The sequence below is a fragment of the Heterocephalus glaber genome, unplaced genomic scaffold (genome assembly GCF_053883595.1).
Source record: "Heterocephalus glaber isolate CG9 unplaced genomic scaffold, H.glaber_assembly_v1.0 deba00001460, whole genome shotgun sequence".
Lineage (NCBI taxonomy): Eukaryota > Metazoa > Chordata > Mammalia > Rodentia > Bathyergidae > Heterocephalus > Heterocephalus glaber.
Window position 1 is genome coordinate 10,272,500 of NW_028258307.1, and position 21,710 is coordinate 10,294,209.

The 21,710-nt window shown below is 37.5% G+C and overlaps 1 pseudogene; it reads right to left on the reverse strand.

The window, feature by feature from the left end:
- Positions 1 to 14,539: 14,539 nt before the first annotated feature.
- On the reverse strand, positions 14,540 to 15,808 carry LOC101699697 (T-complex protein 1 subunit zeta pseudogene; annotated as a pseudogene).
- Positions 15,809 to 21,710: the final 5,902 nt, after the last annotated feature.

Consider the following 21,710-nt stretch of genomic DNA (forward strand, 5'->3'; position numbering starts at 1 on the left):
CTGCATTCTATTCACCAGTATCTTATTAAGGATATTTGCATCTATGTTCATTAGTGAGATTGGCCTATACTTTTCTTTTTCGGTTGGATCTTTCTCTGCTTTGGGAATCAAGGTGATGTTTGCTTCCAGCAATGAATTTGGGAGTATTGCTCCCTTTTCCACTTCATTGAAGAATTTAAACAGTAGTGGCAGTAATTCCTCTCTAAATATCTTATAGAATTCATCATTGAAGCCTTCAGGGCCTAGGCTTTTCTTAGTTGGTAAGTTTTTAATTATGTTTTCAATTTCATCAATTGATATTGGGTTATTTAGAATTTTTATGTCTTCCTTTTTTTTTTTGGTACCAAGGATTGAACTCGGGTTCTTCCACTTGCAAGGCAGGCAGTGGAACCACTGAGCTAAATTCCCAACCACTTTTTATGTCTTCTTTGTTCAATGTTGGTAATTCATACGTGTCTGGGAATCTGTCCATTTCTTCTGTGTTTTCCATCTTATTGGTGTATAGGTTCTCAAAGTAGGTATAGGTGATCCTCTGGATTTTTGCTGGGTCTGTTTTAATTTCATCCTTTTCATTCCTAATTGCAAGGATTTGGGACTTTTCTTTCCTTTTTCTGATAAGGTTGGCTAAGGGTGTGTCAATTTTGTTTATTTTTTCAAAGAAGGAACTCTTGACTTCATTGATTTTTTTTCCATTGTTCTCTTAGTCTCCATTGCATTGATTTCTCCTCTAATCTTTATAATTTCCTCCCTTGTATGAGCTTTGGGGTTGTCCTGCTCTTCTTTTTCTAGAAGCTTGAGGTTCAGCATCAGGTTGTTTAATGGGGCTCACTCTGTTTGTCTAATATGAGTATTCACTGCTATGAATTTCCCTAGTAAGACTGCTTTCATTGTGTCCCATAGATTCTGATATGTTGTATTGTTATTGTCATTTAATTGAAGGAAATGTCTGATTTCTTCTTTAATTTCCTCTGTGATCCATTGGTTATTCAGAAGTATGTTGTTCAATTTCCATGTGTTTATGAAATTTTTGTGGTTTCTTTTGCTATTGATCTCCAATTGCTTCACACTATGGTCTGATAATATACAGGGGATAACTTCAGTTCCTTTGCACTTACTTAAACATGTTCTATGAGTAAGTATGTGGTCTGTTTTGGAGAATGACTCATGTGCAGCTGAGAAGAATGTGTATTCTGATTTTGTGGGATGGAACACTCTGTAAACATCTGTTCAGTTCATTTGTTCAAGAGTTTGAGTTCTAGTATTTCATCAGTTATTTTTTGTCTAGTTGATCTATCTACTTTGACAGTGGGGTATTGAGGTCCCCACTACTATTGTATTAGTGCACATATGACTTTCCATGTCCGTTAGTATTTGTTTTATATAGTTCTCTGCACTAGTGTTTGGTGCATATATGGTTATGATTGTAATCTCTTCCTCTTGGATTGTGCCCTTTACAGTGATGTAGTGTCCTTCTTTGTCTCTCTTAATCAGTGTTGGTTTGAAATCCACTCGATCTGCAAAGAGGATAGGCACTCCTGCTTTTTTTGTGGATCCTGTTTTATGGAGTATTGTTTTCCACCTTTTACCTTTCAGTCTATGAGTTTCTTTTTGAATGAAGTGTGTTTCTTGTATGCAGCACATTGCTGAATCTTGCTTCTTGACCCTTTCTGCCAATCTATTTCTTTTGATTTGTGAATTGAGACCATTAGCATTGATGTTTATAACTGATATATATTGACTTATCATAGTCATAACTTTTTGTTTTTTCTGTATTCTCCCCCCTTGCTTTTAATTTCTTGTCGTGCCCGATGGGTTCATTCTGCTGGGCTTCCTGGGGTTGTGATCCTTATTGTCTTTTCCTATGACATTTTTTGGAGTGCTGGTTTTGTGTTCTTGAAGTTCCTATGGTGCTCTTTGTCATGAAAATATCTTATTTCTCCATCAATTTTGAAAGATAGTTTTCCAGGGTTCATCAGTCTTGGTTGGAGGCTGTTTTCCTTTATGGCTTGCAATTCTTCCCTCCAAGCTCTTCTTGCCTTGAGGGTTTGTGTTGAGAAGTCTGCTGCGATTCTGATGGGCTTTCCTTTGTATGTGATTTTTTTCTCTTCTCTAACTGCTTGTAGAGCTTTGTTCTTTTGTTGGGTTTCTGGAATTTTAACAATTATATGTCTATATGTAGAAATTTTTGATCAAGGCTAGCTGGAGTCCTATATGTCTCACTTATCTGTATGTCAAGTTCTTTTCCCCTGCTCAGGAAGTTTTCTGCCATTACTTCTGTGAACAGTTTTTGTTTGTTTGTTTGTTTGTTTTTGGTACCGGGGATCAAACTTGGGTCCTTGCGCTTGCGCAGCAGGCAGCAAAACCACTGAGCTAAATCCCTGGCCCAATGAACAGTTTTTTTTTATGTTGTCTGCACTCTTCCTGTTTCTTCATTGACTCCAATCAGTCTTACGTTATTTTTCTTTCCATCATCTAGTAACTGCTGGATTGATTTCTCGTGGTCCCTTACAATTTTGAAGCAATTTTTGTTTTCCTGGTCACTAATTGCAATCTTATCTTCTATATCTAAAATTCTGTCCTCACATTGGCTCATTCTGCTGTGCAGACTTTCAGTGGAGTTTTTAACCTCCTGGAAATCTGTTTGCATCTGTTTTATGGATTCCATTTGTTTCCTATGTTGGGATTCCATCATGTTCCTCAGCTCCTCTCTAGTATTATTAATCATGTCTTGCAGTATGAGCATAATCTCTGCTGTTAGCTGAGAAATTATTTCTGATTTCTTTTTTTCCAGATCCTCTTTTGTTGCCAGTTCAGGGAGTACAGGTGTTTTAGTGTTTCAGAGTGTTCCATTGCATTTCCTTTTGGGGTTGCTTTAGGTGATCTGGAAGTCTGGTTTTGAGACTTGTTTATGTGTCTTCTCATTTCAACTTGGGGTTGGCGGGTGAGGGATGTGTGTTGCTGGCGCCCGCATGGCTCACCTCCCCTGGGCTGGGAGTGGTGATACACCAGCCAGGAAGCCTCCTCCTCTGGATTGGGAATGGTGATATGACGGCCCAGAAGCCTCCTCCTCTGGGCTGGGAGCAATGGTATGGTGGCTCAGAAGCCTCCTTCTCTGGGTTCAGTACATTTATATTTGTACTCTGAAATTTTTACAAGAAGCAAATGGATGATGCAATCATTATCATCAAAGGAACTTAGTATCCATCTGAGAGATATCAATTTCTGGAAAAGAGAATGGTTTAGGCAATGCAGGGCCACAATAACTGTGCAGTATTATTTTTATGTTTCTAGGTTTCCCGGTATCTTCAGCATCTTTAAATCTTTCCTAACTAATCCAGATGAGGGGAAGGGCAGTAAGTAAAGACAGTGTTAGTGTGTACTGTGCCTTTGCATGGTTACTGAAAGATATCTCTCTGGACAGATGAATTGCTGAAAAGTGCTCCCTCCTGAACACAGGAAGACCATGCGATGGTCTTTCTGTCTACTCCCATGTCTGGTCAAACTTACTGGGGCACCATGATCCTTGCACCTTCAAAATTGCCTACACAGGATAGGCACCTAGTAAATTTAAACTGATCTTTCATTTTCCTTCCTTTGTCCCTCAAGTTGTTAATATCATTTGTCTCAACCCATCACTGCTGGATTGCTTGCATGCCAGAGCTGTTAAGGTTTGCTGAATGACTGATTCCCCAAATCAGGGCAGCTTACAAAAGCTGCTGGAGACCCCAAGGCATTAAAACTTTGCTGGGAAAGCATTGGGCCACCTTTTCCCACACTATGGATGGCAACTTTTCTCATCCACTGATTATCATAGTTTTTCTGTCTCAGTCTCAGGTGTGCATAGGGCCTGGGCTGCAGGAAAATAGGAGAAACACCCATGACAGTACTTGTTTCTTTTTTTTTTTCAAGTATCACAATGTTTATTGATAGATACAAGTATATAAAATCAGGGCATGAACATGAGTTGATAAATTAAGTAGACTTAATTTCAATACTATAATAAGAGGGACCAATTCAAATACTCACCATTTGTTTCACACCCACAAAAACCACTTCAAGGACATTAACGATCTCTAAAACTGATCAGTTTTGAGCAAGTAAATCATGTTTCTTTTCAAAAGACTTGTGCACTTGCCCAGGCTCAAGGATATTAAAAACTAGCACATAAAGTCCATTACTAGAGGTAGAAATACACGCAATATATTATTACGGCAACAACCATGAATTACAGTTAAGTATTTTTCTGTAACAACAAAATGGATAATCAAATATTGCAACAACTCAACTATTACTGGAGAAAGTACATTTCTACAGTATTCAGTGTTGCTATTCAGTTTTCTAACTTAAAACACCCTTTAACTGACAGCGAAAAAGGTCCTTGCAATAGACTGCCTCTGCTTGAGAACTTATGATGTAATTACGGCATGCTGCTAATATACTATCTAAAATTAAAGATACTCCTAAAATATTTGATGGTAGACTATGATTAAGACATTACACTACAAAATCCTTATGCAGAAGGAAATCCTAATCTGACGTGATTCTGCCTTAAATATTATGAAAACATTACAGAGGAATGAATTTTCACAGTGGTTAGGTCAAATGCAGTTACATCTTAGCAACAGTATGTTTTGCACAATTTAAGGCTTTGGCTGGTTCTTTAGTCAGCTTCTTCCTCTGATTCTTCTTCTGATTCTTCTTCTTTAGCAGTTTCTAGCCAAGTCAGCCACTGATTCACCTGGAACAAACCCTTGCCTTTTCCTGGAAACTCTTGGGTCATATCTTCTTTCCAAGCCAAGAAAGCATCCTCTTCAATAATTTCCATGTTATAGAAGTGAACAAAAATGCAGAGTAACATGTCTTTTGGGAAGTTGCTATTATAACAGTGCACTGCAGAGAGTGTACAGGGCACTGACCTGTAGATCAACATGATCATGAAGGAATTTCTGCATCACAGGCTTGAAAGAAAGCAGCAGTTGTTTTTCCTGCTCTAACTGTTCTTTGGGAAGAGCAAAGGAAGAATCCGTTTCATTGCTGGGTGGGCTTATTTAGCTAGAAACATACTGTAAGAAGCTAATCATTAAGATGTTCACAAATCCTTTATCTACATGAAGTTTGGGAGAGATGTTATCTTTTATCCATTTATTTATGGTTTGAGGGGATGGGTCCAACTTTATTTGCTTCAACAGTTCCTTCTTCAATTTGAGGAGTGGGATTAAGAAACTCAGTCCCTTTCCTTCCAAAATCTCCAACATTGACAGTACTTATTTTTCTTCTCTGCCCTGGCTTCTCATCCTTGAATCATTCTTGTGTTTTCTAGCTCTCTTGCCTTAGGAGGAGATTTTTAGTGACAATAGATTTCTGGTGGGCCATCTCCAAGTATACCAGATAAATTCAAACAATCCTAAACCTTGAAGGAGATTTATAAACCCCAATGGCATTGACTTTGAGATCAGATATGTGTTTGAATACCAACTCTCCCACTTCCTAGCTATGAGCCTAAGCAAAGGCACCTCGATTTATTCAATTTATGAAGTATCTATCTTAGAATGCCATTGGGAGAATAAAAAATCCCCTGGCCTAGAATGATGCTTGGTACATAGTGGATGCAGAAAAATGGTAGGCACTAATTTTATTAAAGCAACATCTGTGCAAGGACTGTTATGCTTGTGATAACAGATTTTAGTGGCAATGCAGCAGTAGAAGAAAACAGTTTGAGAGAAGCCCACTTAGAAGAGTATAGGTAGTCATCAAAGGAACTAAGACAATAGGTTGGGTATTGTTGGTAACAAGAGGCACGCGAGCAAAGATGTGAGGAATAGAATTAGAAACCTAGTTTGAACAAAGAAAAAGAATAAGAGCCCAGGCTAAGGGCTGTGGAGCTTCCATGTCAGATTGAAGAAAAATAATTGGGATGAAGTGGAAAAGTATGGAAAGCACAATGGTTTAATGTCTCTCTGCTTATCTACTCCCTTTGGACTTGAGAATTAAGCTGTTTGGTCTCCATTAAGAGCCTTAACAAGCCCCAGGATTGACACAGCTCAGCCTGACCCAGGGAAAGGTCCTGGGATTGCATCTGCAGTGGCCACATTCTGTTGGTGTGAGCCTGACTCTGCACATAACATTTTCAGCTCTAGAGGGACAATGATGTGATCTTGTGGGGTTGTTACAGGGTTAAGAAAAGAAGATATAACACAAGAGCCTAGAAATGTAGCCTCTGAGTCTCAGGTGCAGATCATGAACTAGTCTTCCTTGTTTCCTCTATGATGTGACTTTTACTCTGGGACCACAAAGACTAAGGGAAATTTCACCATTGTTGGCTTACGAAGCCTAATTTTACAAATCTCAGTATTGATCTTACACCTTTTGGGATTTCTCCAGTGGTGAGTTTCATTTGGGTTGTACAATCTTCTGCTTCATGTTTGATGGGAAAGAAATTGTTTCAGCTTAGTAATCAAGACACTGCTAAAGTTGCAAAATATTCTAAACTAATTGGAACTTGGTCAGAGAAATGGAAGAAGTCACCTAAAAGGTTGATCTCATAGAAGTATAGAATAAAGTAGTGGTTTCCAGAGCCTGCCAAGGGAGCACAGGGAAAGGAATGGAGAGGGAATGGTTAACAGATACTGGGGTGCAGCCCAACAGGAGGAATAACTCCTAATGTTCTACAGTACAGTAGGTAACTTTGGTTGACCACAATTGATTGAATATTTCAAAGTAGCTACCAGAGAAGATTTTGAATGATGATAATACAAAGAAACGATAAACATCTAAAGTGATAGATATGCCAGTCCCCCTAAAATGATCCTTATACATTGCATACAAGTATGGAAATGCTACACTGTACCCCACAAATATGCATAACTACCACGTGCCAATTAAAAAGAAATAAATATATACTTTAAAACATCATGTATTAATTGATTATTCCTAAGAATAAGCTGATACAGCGAAAGGGACCACTTGATCAGACTGAGAATTGAGAAGGAAAGTAGAAACTAGAGACAGATAAGGTGATTTTACTATAAAGGAGATTGGAGCAATTGACTGATAGTTGGGGAAGATTGAAGGGAGTTTTGTGTTGTTCTTCAGTCGGAAGCACACATGCTTGTGTGCTTATAGAATGATACAATAGAGAGATAAAACTTAAGGGGTGGAGAGAACAGAGATACTCTAGGAGCAAAGTCATTGTATAGGAAAAAAGAGCCTCCTCCTGCCCACTTTGTCTTTGCAAGAATTTGTATTATAAAGCTAGGAAATAGCAAAGCATCACTTATAGCAGCAGGTGACATCTAAGATGTACAATTTAGTAAGTCATGCACGTGATAATGAAACCATTAGTGCAATCAAGACAATGAGCTAATTATCCAGAACTCCCAGATGTTTTCTCAGTCTCTTTATAGTCACTTCCTTCTGTCCTTCTTTACTCTGTCTTCTGGCAACCACTGATCAATTCTCTGCCACTCTAAATTAATATGAAAATATTGGAGTTTTATATAAATGGAATAATGCAGTATATACTCTTACACTGTCTGACATCTTTCGCACAGTATAATTATTTTGAGATTCATCCATGTTATTCAAGGTATCAAGAGTTCATTCCTTTTTACTTTTGAGTAGTATGACTATGGTACAATTTGTTTACACATTCACATGTTGACAGATGTGAGCTGTTTCTAGTTTAGAGATATTACAAATAGAGTTGCTGTGAATATTCATGTATAAAATTGATGGACTTATGTATCATTTCTCTTCCCAACCTATCTAGGAATGGGTTGGCAGTATGGTATGGTAAATATTATGTTTAACTTTTTAAAAAACTGCTAAACTGTTTTCCAAAGTCAGTGTGCCATTTTATATTTCCATCATTGTTTATGAGAGTTGTAGTTGCTCAATACTATTACTAAGCTATCTAATGATCTATGCTTTTATTTAGGGGTATTTACAGCACTTACTGTTAATGTGATGGATACAGTTATATTTAAGTATAGCATGTGATTATTTGTTTTTTTATTTTCCCAAGCTGATCATTGTTCCCACTTCCATCATTTTATGACCCTTTTTGCATTAAATGTTTTATTACCTCATTTTATCTTCCTTGTCTTGTTATTTTATTCATTGCTTTAATTTTACCTTATCACAATCTTCATTTTAAAGATATTATATGACTTCGTTTGTGGCACAAGAACCTCACAATAAGAATACACAGTGCTTCTATTCCCTTCCATCCTCTGGTTCATTGTTGTCATTTGTTTTCATTCTACATATTTTATAAATCCCCAAATTACTTTCTTTCTCACCTTATAAAGATTTCAGCTTTATTTATTGCACATTCACTGCTGGCAACTGTTAAGTCTTCGAAATACAAGGCTTAGTAAACATAACTTTATCTTCAAGGACTGGCATATTCAAGAAATAAACCAACTGGGTAAAACATTGTGTGTGGAAGCATGTAACAGTAATTTGAATTAGAAAAAAATGACATTAGAGAATTTGGGATGAATACTTTAGCACAAGCAAAGGGTGAGAGACTCCCTTAGCACTTAGATGGCTTACAGCCATCTTTTTACTTCAGACTCCTCCAGTTCTATTTTTGTCACTTTATATTGCCACTCTTTCAGTGTCCCTGCCTCTAGCTCACCATATTTCTACTCACTAAAACTTTCAAACTTTTGTTTGGAGGAGCACTTTAGCAAAGGTATTTCAAAAGTGTGAAAATTTCAACTGCTCCCAATATTTCCCTTTTAGGAATTTTAGGAATTTACTTTTAAATTTGAAAAAAATCGCCAGATGAAATTACATATATTGAATGTGCACAACATGATCTTTCAAAGTATATGTACTGTGAAATGGTTAAATCTAGTTAATTAATAAATGCATTGCCCACATAGTCACTATCTTTTGTAGTGTGAACACTTAACCTCCACTGCCTTTGTGTTTTTCAAGAATATATTGTCATTAACTATAGTCATTGTACTGTACAGTAGATCTCTTGAATCCACTCCTCCTATTTTACTGTGTTTATATATCCTTTGACCAGCATCTTCCTATCTTCCTACCACCACCACCACTCTAGATTCTGGAAACTATCATTCTACTCTCTACTTCTGTGACATCAACTTTTTTTAAAAAATTAGATTCTACATATAAACAATATCATAAAATATTTGTCTTTTTATATCTGACATATTTCACTTAGCATAGCATCCTCCAGGTTTATCCATGTTGTCATGAATGACAGTTTTTCATTCTTTTTATGAAACACTGTGTATATACATATTATGTATAGTTCTATATACTCCATTTCTTCATCCAGTTGTTTGACAGTTCTTTTTTTTTTTCCCTCCCTTCACGCCCTCCACCCTTCCCTATTTACAAAGACTTTATTTCCATTTTTTCCATTTCTCAGCATTTTTTCCTTTCCCTTCTTTCCTTTCCCCTGCCCCTCCCACTACCCCTACCCCTTTGGACCTTTTCTTCCTATTTTACATTATCGATTATTCATTCTAATAATTGGTACACTTTAGGTATACAATATAATGACATTCATCATTGGAAATTTGCACCTTTACATAGTCTCTCTTGGTTCTTATTTTTCACCCTTGTGCAGCCCTCGCTTCAACCCCTCCAGTCCTCCCTATTTACAAAGATTTTGTTCCTATTTTTCCATTTTCTCATATTAATCCCATTCCCTTCTATCCTTTCCCCTAGCCCTTCCACTTCCTTCCCCTTTGCCCCTTTTCTTCCTATTTCACATTACCTATTATACATTTAGTCCTTATTTACACTTTCAGTTTCTCGCACCAAAGAAACTATTCGGTATTTATACATGTGTGTCCTATTTATTTCACTTAAGAGTATTGCCTCAATGTGCATCCACTTAGCTATAAATGTCTCTAATTTCTCATTTTTTATGGCTGAGTAGTACTCCATTTTATTAAAAAACCATATTTTCTTTATCCAGTCTCCAGTTGATGGGCATTTGGGCTGTTTCCAAGTTTTAGCTATTACAAACTGTGCTGCTATGAACATGGGTGCACATATATCACTGTGGTATGATTCTTTTAATTTTGGGGGGAAGGTCCCCAGCAGTGGACTAGCGGGGTCAAATGGGACTTCCAATCCTAGTTCTTTGAGGTATCTCCATACTGATTTCCACAGTGCTTGCACCAGTCTACACTCCCACCAGCAGTGGAGCAGGGTTCTTCTTTCCCCCCAGCCCCACCAGCATTTGTTATTGGTTGATTTCATGATAGCACTCATTCTTTCTGGAGTGAAGTGGAATCTCAGCATTGTTTTCATTTGCATCTCTCGAATGACCAGTGATGTTGAACATTTTTCCATGTATTTATTTGCTATTTCTACTTCTTTGTCTGAGAAATGTCTGTTCATTTCAGATGCCCATTTTTGGATTGGGTCTTTAAATTTGGGAGGTCTGATCTTTTTAAGTTCTTTATAGATTCGAGATAGTAGACCTTTGTCTGAGGAAGAGCAGGTGAAGATTTTTTCCCACATTGTGGGTTGTCTCTTCACACTGGTGGTGGTTTCTCTTGCTGTGCAGAAGCCTTTTAATAAGAAGAGATCCCATTTGTTGATTGTTTGTGCTAGTTCACAGGCAACTGAGGTTTTGTTCATAAAATCTTTTCCTACACCGATGTCTTCAAGAGTTCTACCTAACCTCTGTTCCAACTGGTTCAGAGTTTCTATTTTAATATTTAGATCTTTAATCCATTTTGATTTTAGTTTAGTGCATGGTGAGAGATATAGATCTAGTTTTAATCTTTAGCAAGTTGAAGCCCAATTGTTCCAGCACCATTTATTAAAGAGGCTATCTTTCCTCCACTGAGGGTATTTGGTTCCTTTGTCAAAGATGAGATGGCTGAGTGTGTCTGGCATGGTTTCTGCATCTTCTAATCAGTTCCACTGGTCCTCAAGTCTGTTTCTTTGCCAGTACCATGCTGTTTTTATCACAGTAGCTTTGTAGTAGAGTTGCAGGTTGGGGATTGTGATACCCTCTGCCATGTCTCTGTTACCTAGAATTGCTTTTGCTATTCTGGGTCTCTTCTTGTTCCAAATAAATTTTTGGATTGTTTTCTCGAGGTCTATGAAGTATGCTACTGGGATCTCAATTGGAATTGCATTAAATCTATATAGCAGTTTTGGAAGTATGGCCATTTTCACTCTATTAATCCTTCCTACCCAGGAGCAGGGGATGTCTGTCCATTTTCTGATATCATCTTCAATCTCTCTTTTCAGAGTGCCATAGTTTTCAGAGAAGAGGTCTTTGATTTCTTTTGTTAGGATGATTCCTAGGTATTTCAGTTTTGTGGATGCTATTGTGAAAGGAATTATTTGTCCTATTTCTCTCTCAGTGAGTCTGTCATTGGTGTAGAGGAAAGCCATTGATTTTTGTGTGTTGACCTTGTAACCAGCTACTTGACTGAATTTGGTTATTGTGTCTAGAAGACTTTTGGTGGAGTTCTTGGGGTCTTCTATATAGAGTATCGTGTCATCTGCAAATAATGACAATTTGACTTCTTCATTACCTATCTTTATTCCTTTTATTTCTTTCTCTTGTCTAATTGCCATGGATAATGTTTCCAGCACTATATTGAACAAGAGTGGTGATAGTGGACATCCTTGTCTTCCTCCTGATTTGAGTGTGAAGGATTTCAGTTTTTGACCATTTAGTATGATATTGGCTGTTGGTTTTTCATAGATGGCTTCTATCAGTTTGAGGTAGAGACGATCTATTCCAATTTTTTGTAGGGTTTTTATCATAAATGCATGTTGGATTTTGTCAAATGCTTCCATCATGTTCCTCAGCTCCTCTCTAGATTTATTAATCATGTCTTGCACTAGGGGCACAATTTCTCCTGTTATCTGAGAAATTATTTCTGATTTCATTTTTTCCAGATCCCCTTTTGTTGCCAGTTCAGTGGGTCCAGGTGGTTGAGTATCAGAGTGTTCCATCTCATTTCCCTTTGGGGTTGCTGTAGGTGATCTGGAAGTCTGGTTTTGAGACTTATTTAGGTGTTTTCTCATTTTGACTTGGGCGGGGGGCTGTTAGCGCCTGCACGGATTACCTCCTCTGAGCTGGGTGAGGTGGGACAGGGGCTGGGAGCAGCGGTAGGGATGGTGACCCAAAAGCCCTTTCCTGTGGGCTGGGAGCAGCTGGAGGGATGGTGACTGGGAAAACCCTTCCTCTGGACCAGGATCAGTGGGACTCAGTACCTTGGTCTGGTGGTCTGCTGTCCTCTGTGTCTTTGTAGTGTGGAATCAGGTGGCTGCCTGTCTGCAGCGGGGTGATTTGGTATCTTCCGCGTGACTCAGGACCTCGGTAGGGCGCGCACCCACCTGCCTGTCTGCAGCAGGCTGATTCCCCGTGTTCTGTGCGACCTGTTTGACAGTTCTTTTGAAAAATATCTGTTCAGGTTTTTTGTCCATATAAATTGGATTATTTATTTCCTTGCTATTGAATCTTTTGAGTTCCTTGTATATTTTGTATAACAACGCCCTACCAGATGTGTAGTTTGTAAGATTTTTTCCTACTCTGTATGGTGCCTCTTCAATTGGTTTACTATTTTCTTTACTATTCAGAAGCTTTTTAGTTTTATGCAATTCCATTTGTCTCCTTTTTGTTTCTTTTGTCTATGCATTTGAGGTTTTATCCAAGAAAATCTTTGTGCTGGCCAATATCATGGAGCTTTCCCCCTGTTTTAGTAATTTTATAGCTTTGGGTCTTATGTTTACTTCTTTAATTCATTTTGAGTATTTTTGGTATAAGGTAAGAGATAAGCATCTAATTCATTACTCTGCATGTGAGTAATCTAGTTTTCCTACCATCATTCTTTGCATGTTCTTTGCACTTTTGTCAAAAAATCAGTTGACTGTAGGTGTGTAAATTTATTTCTGTGCTCTCGATTCTATTCCTTTGGTTTATGTGTCTGTTTTTATATCAGTATTATGCTGTTTGTTTTGCATACTATAGGCTTGTAATATATTTTAAAGTCAGTTAAAAGCAATGTCTCTAGTTTTGTTCTTTTTGCTCAAGACTCCCTTGGCTATTTGAGCTCTTTTGTGGCTTCATAAACATTTAGGAGTTTTACAAAATTTCTGCAAAGAATGCCATTGGCACTTTGATAGTGATTACTTTGAATCTCTTGATCACTTTGGGTAGTTTGAACATTTTAATAATATTTATTCTTCTGATCCATGAACCCAAGTTATCTTGCCATTTATTCATATCTTCTTCACTTTCTAAGTATTTTATAGTTTACATTATATAAATATTTTACTTTCTTGGTTAAATTTATTTCTAAATATTTTTTCTCTTGTGGCCATTGTATATGGAATTGTTTTCTTCATTGTTTAGGTAGCTTGTTATCTTGTATAAAAATGCAACTAATTATTGTATATTGATTTTGGATCCTGTAATTTTGTTGAAATAATTTATTAAATCCATCAGCTTCCTATATGTAAGGTCAGTTTTCTATAAATAAGCTTGTGGAGTCCTTAGGGTTTTCTATATATAAGATCACCAAATCTCCAAAATAAGGACAATTTAAGTTCTTCCTTTCTGATTTGGAGCCTTTTCTTTCTGGCTTATAATTGCTCTTTTAGAACTCCCAGTATTATGTTGGATAGAAGTGTTGAAAGAGGATATCCTTGTCTTGTTCCAGATCTTACAGGAAAAGTTTCAACTTTCCACATTCAGTATGATGTTAACTGTGGGCTTTTCATATTTGGTCTTTGTTGTGCTGAATACGTTCTTAATTTTCTGGTCATTTCTAATCATAAAGGAATATTGAATGTTCTCCACACCTGTGGAAATGACAGTGTGGTTTGTGTCTTTCATTGTATTGCTGTAATGTATCAGCTTTATCCATTTGCATGCATTGCACCGTTCTTGCATTTCTAGAATGAATTCAACTTGATCATGGTGAGTGATCATTTCATTGCACAGTTGGGCTTGGTTTGGTAGTATTTTGTTGAGAATAATTGCATCTGTGTTCATTAGGTATATTTGCTTGGCTTGTAGTTTTCTTCTTCTTTCTTCTGTTGTGACCTCATCTGGCATTTGTAAAAGGAAGTCATAGAAATTCAAAGGAAACATGCTTTCAAAACCTTAAGTTACTCAAGTGTTTATATGAGCATGGACATCTAAACCTTAGATACCTAAAATAAGGAATTGTACAAGTCAATATATATTTAAAAGAAGAAATTTAAATTTCAAAGAAGAAATTTTAATAAATATTTAATAACAAGGTAAATAATATATGCTTATCTAATATGTACTTTTATATAATTTCAGTTAAATCAAAACATCCTGTTCATTAAGTAAAAATGACCTCTGGTATGCTCACACCTCAGTGAAATTTTTTAAATACCATAATTAACAATTCATAACTTCAGAAATTGAAAAGATGCCAGTGTTCTCTCCTTTTTTTCATTTGGGAAAAGAAAATGCCTTTGAAATTCATTTGAAGGTTGGACAAAAATTTCATAGCTGTATACTATGGATCACTGCGAAGACTTTTCAGGGATCTAATGACACAAAAAAAATGTCAAGTGAACCTTTTAGAGAAGACATTCAAGCCCACATGGCCCCATCAACCAGGACAGAGTTGGTGGCAATCACAGTGCAGGGGCAGAGAGGCTGTTTCTGCACACAATGCTTAAGCCACATGTCTACTTCTGCTGCTACTGTTAGCTCACCTGTGATCATGTCCACATCTACAGGTTAACTAGATTCTGAATGCTTTTCTTAAATTTAAACTGATGTTTCCCTAAAGGCTCAAACCAGTACTATTAGCAAGAATCTTGGAAATAATGAGCAATATGTCAACAAATGCTTGGATGTAAGCCAGCTTCTGCTCTTTACACTGGGATTATCTTTAATCAGGGCTTCTACCACTTCCATACCACTTCTGCTACACCAGCACCTGGAACCATATAGCCATCATCTGTAGCATTTCAAACAGCCCTCAGCCACCTCTAATTGCATCTTTGATTTGAATGACTGTGTACTTTCTTCATCCTTTGATCCATAATCTGACATTATGTGATTGTTACATTTCTCAATATTCTCTTCTGCCAATGTATATTCATAGACAAGTCCTGCATGTCCCAAATAGATCACCAAAAGAGTTTAGAACTTCCTAACACAAGCAAGAGTTAGTCTTTCCATGTTTTTCCTTTTAGCTCTCCAAAGAACTTTTATGCCTTCTTCTTCTAGAGCATCAAGGGAAAAGGGTCAGTTTGATTAATAATAACGAATCCATTATCTGAATCACTACATTTATTTATTAGTTCTATCATTTAAAACCACTCTGATACATTTTCTTTCAGATTTTACTACTTTCTCCTTCTGCACTCATAAAAAAGGCAGAATTCATTTCCACTTTTTCATATCCCAATGGCACATTATATTATACATGAGGATTTCCACAACTTCTACTTTTTTTTTTTAATAGAAGGATACCATTCTCTATAGTCCAAAACAAAACCTCTGATGAAGCTTGAATCAATTTCAGATTTATGCTTCATGTCCATGATCTCTACCATGAAGAGGCTGATAGGTTCATCTTATTTTTTACTGGCTAAAATGGAGCCCACAATAGTCTTTGTTGAGTGAGACATTAGCAAATTCAGCAGAACTATGCTGACGTAATAGAAGAAGAAGAGGAGCCCTAGCATACAGAATGCTCAAAACCAGTTCAGCCTGACAGGATGGGGTAATCTGAGTCTTCTGAATGCCTCACAATTCATTGTTACCGCTTTTGCTTTAAATAGTTAATTGCTTTTAAAAATGTAAATAAGAAAAGTACTTTTCTATTTGCCTAAATATGAGTAGATCCTGTGGTAGTCAGTCTTGAATCACTATGACAAAGTACCTGAGGCAGGATACTTATGAAACAAGGGAAGTTTATTTAGGTCATGATTCTGGAGAGTCTAGTCCAAGATTGGGCAGCCTCACCTGTTTGTTTCTAGTGAGGCTGTTAGATATCAATGGCAAGGGTGGGAAGCACATGTCAGAGCGAACTGTTCATGTCACAAACCAGGAAGGAGAGGGGGGACAGAGAGACAGATAGAAGCAGGCAGGGGGAAAGAGAGAGAGAGAGAGATTATCTTACAATCCTTTTCATGGGCAAACCTGTAATGACCTAAGAACCTTTCATAAGATCCGAACATCTAAATGTTGACTATTCCTGCAAATGACACCTGCTTGGGAACCAATACTTTAGCACACAAAATAACATATAGAAAGGTTTTGCCTCAGTCATAGAACAATATTAGTTCCTCTTAGGGAGACACTATCCATGTTTAAACCATAGCACTTACCATTTCCAGTGAGCTTCATTATGATATATAGATTTCATTTCTACTTGATAACATGTTTCCACCTTAAGGAACATTAGAATTTTTTGACATGTCTAGCTTTGTGAATTCCTTAGTGATGAATTCTTTCATTTTTGTTCGAGTGAAAACTTTTATATTTTTGTCTTCATCTTTGAAAAAATGCTTGTACTGGGTAAAAAATTATAGATGGTAGATTTTTCTTTGAGTACTTTAATGGTGCTACTTGAGAATGCTCATTCTTTTTCGTCTTTCTTTTCTAATTGCTTTCAGATTTTTTCCTTCCCATTTGTTTTCAGCACCCTGATTATGATGTGCCCCTCTTCCTGTACCTTAGTTTCATTGAATTTCTTGAGTCTGAGAATCTATAGTTTTCATCAGATTCGAAAATGTTTTCACCATTTTATCACTGCACATTTTTTCAGTTTCTTCAAACCACCCTGTCATGTGAAGTCTTCACTTACTCATGTAATAGGCCCCTTCAAATTCTCTCATAATTCACTGATACTGTTTAACTTTTGATACTTTTCATTCTCTTTTTCATTTTGTATAGTATGCCTTCCAGCCCATTACTCTTTTCTTCTATAATGCTTGGTTTGCCAGTAATTCAATCCACTGTAGTTTTCATCTCAGACATTATAGTTTTCATCTCTAGAAGTTTAAATTAAAAAATAAATCCCATGTTTTTATTTACCATGCTCAATTTTATCTACAGTTCTTTTAATATATGGGATATAGTCATTACAATTATTTTAATATCCTCAGCTACTGATTTTATCACTTGTGACATTTCTGGGTTTATTTTAACTGACTGATTTTTTTCCCCGGTTATAGGCCATATTTTCTGCTTTTGGCATTCCTGATATTTTTTGACTGGGTACAGTGTGAATTTTACTTTGATAGATGCTCAAAATTCTTATAAATATTCTTTAGTGTTTACTTTAGAGCTAATACTGTTCCCCTAGTGAAGCAAAACCCTTGTGCTTGTTTTTCCTGATAATCCATAATTGTGAGGTTTTCTAATCTGTAAGAGGATAGACATTATTTTTAGGCCCGAGTGAGCCAAAGGAACCATATCATATCCTTTATTCCTTTTAGTTAGTTCTCTCCTGAGCCTTTGGTTCTCTCTCTCTCTCTTCTCTCTCTCTCTCTGTCTCTTCCTTTCTGACACACGTACACACAACACACACTCCAGTACTCCACCTGAAGTCTCCAGCTTTTATAGTTTCTCAAAAGCAATGAAAGAGATTAGATGAAATTTGGAATCAAAAGGCCTGGATTTGAGCTGAAACACTGGCCTCTGCTGAGATGTAGAGGCCCAACAAAGAGCTGCAGGAATACAACTAGGGAGTCACATTTCAGAGCCTTCTCAAAGATGGCTCTTTCTAGAGATAACTTTCCCTCAAGTATATCTGTGAAGGAAGCTTTCTAATCATGGCTGAGTGCTGATGAGAATATTAAGAAAATCAACTGGAAGATTTTTTCCTGTTGAAATTCTGCTGCAAGGATACATTGCAAGACTTAAACAAATTCCACTATCCCAGACCAGAGCAAATCTGTAGTCTAAAGCAGCTTATGTGTAGGGTGGCAATGAGAACATCCTGGCACAGACAGTGCATTCCTTACATGCAGGGGGCAGAGTCTGAATGCTGATAAGGTGGTGGGAGGCTTAGGGTACCTGAGAAGTGCTGGTAAGAGTAACATATTGGATAGTGTCATTATGCTGTAATAATTCTGAGTACTAAATGTCTTTCCCTAATGAACAAAATAGATGCTGTGTCTAAACCATTAGTGACTTAATTGCCTCTAAATACCTTAAGAGGTCAGAGGCTTGTGAGAAAAGCCACTTGCCAATGCAATAATTTTAAGTTCATCTCTTCCTATTTTTTCCCTTCACATCAAAAAACTTTCCATATTTCTCAGATGAGAGCCTAGGCCCAGCTCAGCTTTTCTTTGGGTTGTTCCTTATCTCTGTGTTAGCCAGGTTGAGCAAGACAGAGTATTTACCACACCCAGCACAATGCCTGGAATGTGGGAAGATATTCACTAAGCAAGGCTAGCTCTTCTGAAATAATGACTGGCTTTTTTGTTCCTTCACCCTGCCCTGCATGTGGATATCCATAAAGACTGCACGGGGCTCTTCAGAAAGCTCCCAGCCTGGGACGTGAGGACTGCACAGTGCAAGCAACTGTAAGCCTGCCCCTCCTAGAAAGGAGACTGCCCAGTGTGTGCAGTGATGTTACTGGATAGGTGCTGGAATGGCCAAGGAGGGCCACCAGCTCAGACCCAAGGGACTTCCAGACCAGCAGACTCTTGTGAGATTTTGTGTGTGTGGAACCAGTTTTTTTGGAGGGCAAAGCTATTGGGGAGGAAGAAAGGAATTTAAATTACAAGTTAGTTGGTTATTCTTAGCCCCAAATCTCACTGGGATGTCAGTCTGACTCTTACCTATTATTTATAATCCTCTTTTTGTGAAAGAAGCATGCTACTTATAAACAAAAAAAATGAACAGTCACAAGAATAAAAACCATGGCACTGATTATCTATTATCTTTCATCTTACTGAAGGAAAGATAGAGAAAAAAGGAGGTTCCTTTCCCCTAGGTCTTTTAGAATATGGTTTTCTAAATGTTTGCTTTATAAGGAACAATTGAGGACTCCTCTACTGTGTAAAGCAAACTTCATTTTAGTTATCTAGCTGCACAACAAATTACCCCAGTGAAGACAGTCACATTTACTGTGTCACAGTGTCTGTGGGATGAGAATCTGGGAGCATTTGCTAAGATGGGTCATGGTCTCCACTGAGGTCAAAGCTGAGCTGTGGGCCACGGTCTCTCTCCCTGCAGCTTAGCAAAGTCTGAAGGAGCCACCTCAAAGCTCACTCGAGTGGCTGGAGCAGCTCTGAGGCTCCAGTTCTGTGCCACACAGGCCCTCTCCATGGCGTAGCTCACAACATAGCTTCTCTCCACAGAGTGACTCAAGACAGCATGAGAATCGCCCCGTGGAAGCTGCTCTCCTTCGGAACCCCGTTTTGGGAATGAGATGCCACATTCTGTGTGCACAAATCACTCTGTGAGGACCAGGTAGGGTGGATCACTTTAGCCATTTGGCAGCTGTTTACTCTCCTTCCCCATTGCTCTACATGCAGGCATGGTCTGCAGACAGGAAGTTAGTCTTCTAGGACAGCATGCAAATGAAATGAAGATCTGAGATGTGATGAACCAGTCAGCACCCGTGGTTCAGAGTGACTACTACTCACAGAGGAGATGAGACAAGATGGAGGCCAATCTATTCTGAGTCCAAGGCGCATGTCTTCTGATAGTCAACCCATCATGCTGTCTGTACATGAAGCAAACTCATAATTAGGCACGAAGTTTCTAATGTGTTTAGAAGGCAGGTTGATGTAAACCAAGTGGGACGCTGTGAGTTACTAACTAGTAAGGAACACTAGTTCCCTGTGTGTTATTAACAAGCTCTGCAACATCAGCCAAGTTACTTAACTTCTTTGGACTTATCATATCCACTAAAAAAAAAAGGACTGTATTTGGTGATGTCTACTAATACTGTACTGACAAAAACTTGTATTTGATGATACCCTGATTATAGTAGAACTTGCGCAGGGAGATTCAGAGTACAATTGGCTGTGTAGTTACCCTTCTAGAGTAAGGGAAATGCTTCACAAATGGGCCTGGAGTTGAGTTAAGGTTAAATAAGACATTTTAAATGCAGTGAGGTTGTGATAACACTCACTATGGCAAACTGCCATGTGCTGGACCCCTGAGATAGACCAATGCAGGGTTAGTGGGTGGTGGCTAATCCTGCAGATTCCTGGTTTAGTGGCAAGAGAGGGACTGCCATGCAAGTACAGTTTTTGTAGATCATAGATGCAGCTTGTGGCTGTGTCTGTTCTCACAGATCAATGTGCATGCATTTCTAAGAGCCTTACTGAAGTAAAATTGGCCACAAACTCACCTATCACACATTATATAACCCATGGTTTTAGAGTTGTGTGCAATCATCACCAAAATCTAATTTCCATCATCTCCAGAACACTTTCGTATCCATTTGTCATTAGTTGTTTTTCTAACTCCCAGGCTCAAGCAACCACTCAAGTATTTTCTTTCTAAGTTTGCATTCTCCGGAAATTCTTTATAAATGGAAATAGACAATATGTATTTTTTCTTTCTTTTTTTGCATCTGGCTTCTCATACATGATAAAAAGTTTTATTGTGTATCTATACTGTAGCCTGTTCTCAATAGTTTATTCTTTTTATTTCCTAATACTATCCCATTGTAAGAATATACCACATTTTACTTCTCTTTGATAGCTGGTGGACATTTGGATTGTCTCAAATGCTCATTATGGAGTTGGGGGCTGTTATGGATAAAGGTGCTATGAACATTTGTATAGAAATCTTTGTGGACCTATATTTTTGGACCTATACTATAGATGCTATATTCTTGGGTCTATACTTAGTAGTGGAATGACTATATCACAGGATTAAGCTCTATGGTTAACATAAAAAAAAAGTCATACTGTTTTCCCCAGTGGCTGCAGCAGCTTATGATCCCATCAGTGACACACATAGCTCACATTTCTCCATGGAAATTGTCTCTTTGATTATGTCATCTGGCCCACCAATGCCAGCTCCAGAAGACACTATCTTAACTGACAATGAAATTTTGGGTCAGTGGCTACTGAAACAACTGTAATTAGAGCTAAATTATTCATACCTGTATTAAGAAGCAATTCCTACTTAGTAACCTGAATGAGCTACTACTCCTTTTAATTATTGAGGCAACCCAATGTAAATTCCTATCCCAAACAGTTTCTTTTACCACATAAGTGCCACTGGCAGTGCGACCACAGAAACAAAGAAAATGTACACTACAAAGTGGCCAGAGATATTTTATATTAACCTAACATGTTATTATGAAAAGGAAAATCTTATATATTTTATTCAGGAAAAAAATAATTTTCCTCTATAGTTAGCTTAAAGGATATCTAAGGCTTTGAATAATTTTATTCAAATATGAAAAGACAAAATGCACACTAATTCTTCAAAGCTATATTGCTTACTAAGTATAGCAGTTACTCAGTCAAAACTGACTGGATGAATCTGCCCTAAGAATAAATTTACTTCTTCTAGGGGGCTAAAATGATACAAAATAATGACTTAGTGTTGTAATAAAATTCTGTCAATTTTATTAAAAGCAGATTTAATTTCTTGACATAGTTAAGTAAGTTTCTTTTTTTTTTTTTAAAAAAATGCCCATTTCATTGTATCATTTCATAAGAGTAAGTTGGCTCAGCAAGACCATCATGGATAAAGACACATACAAAGTTAGCAC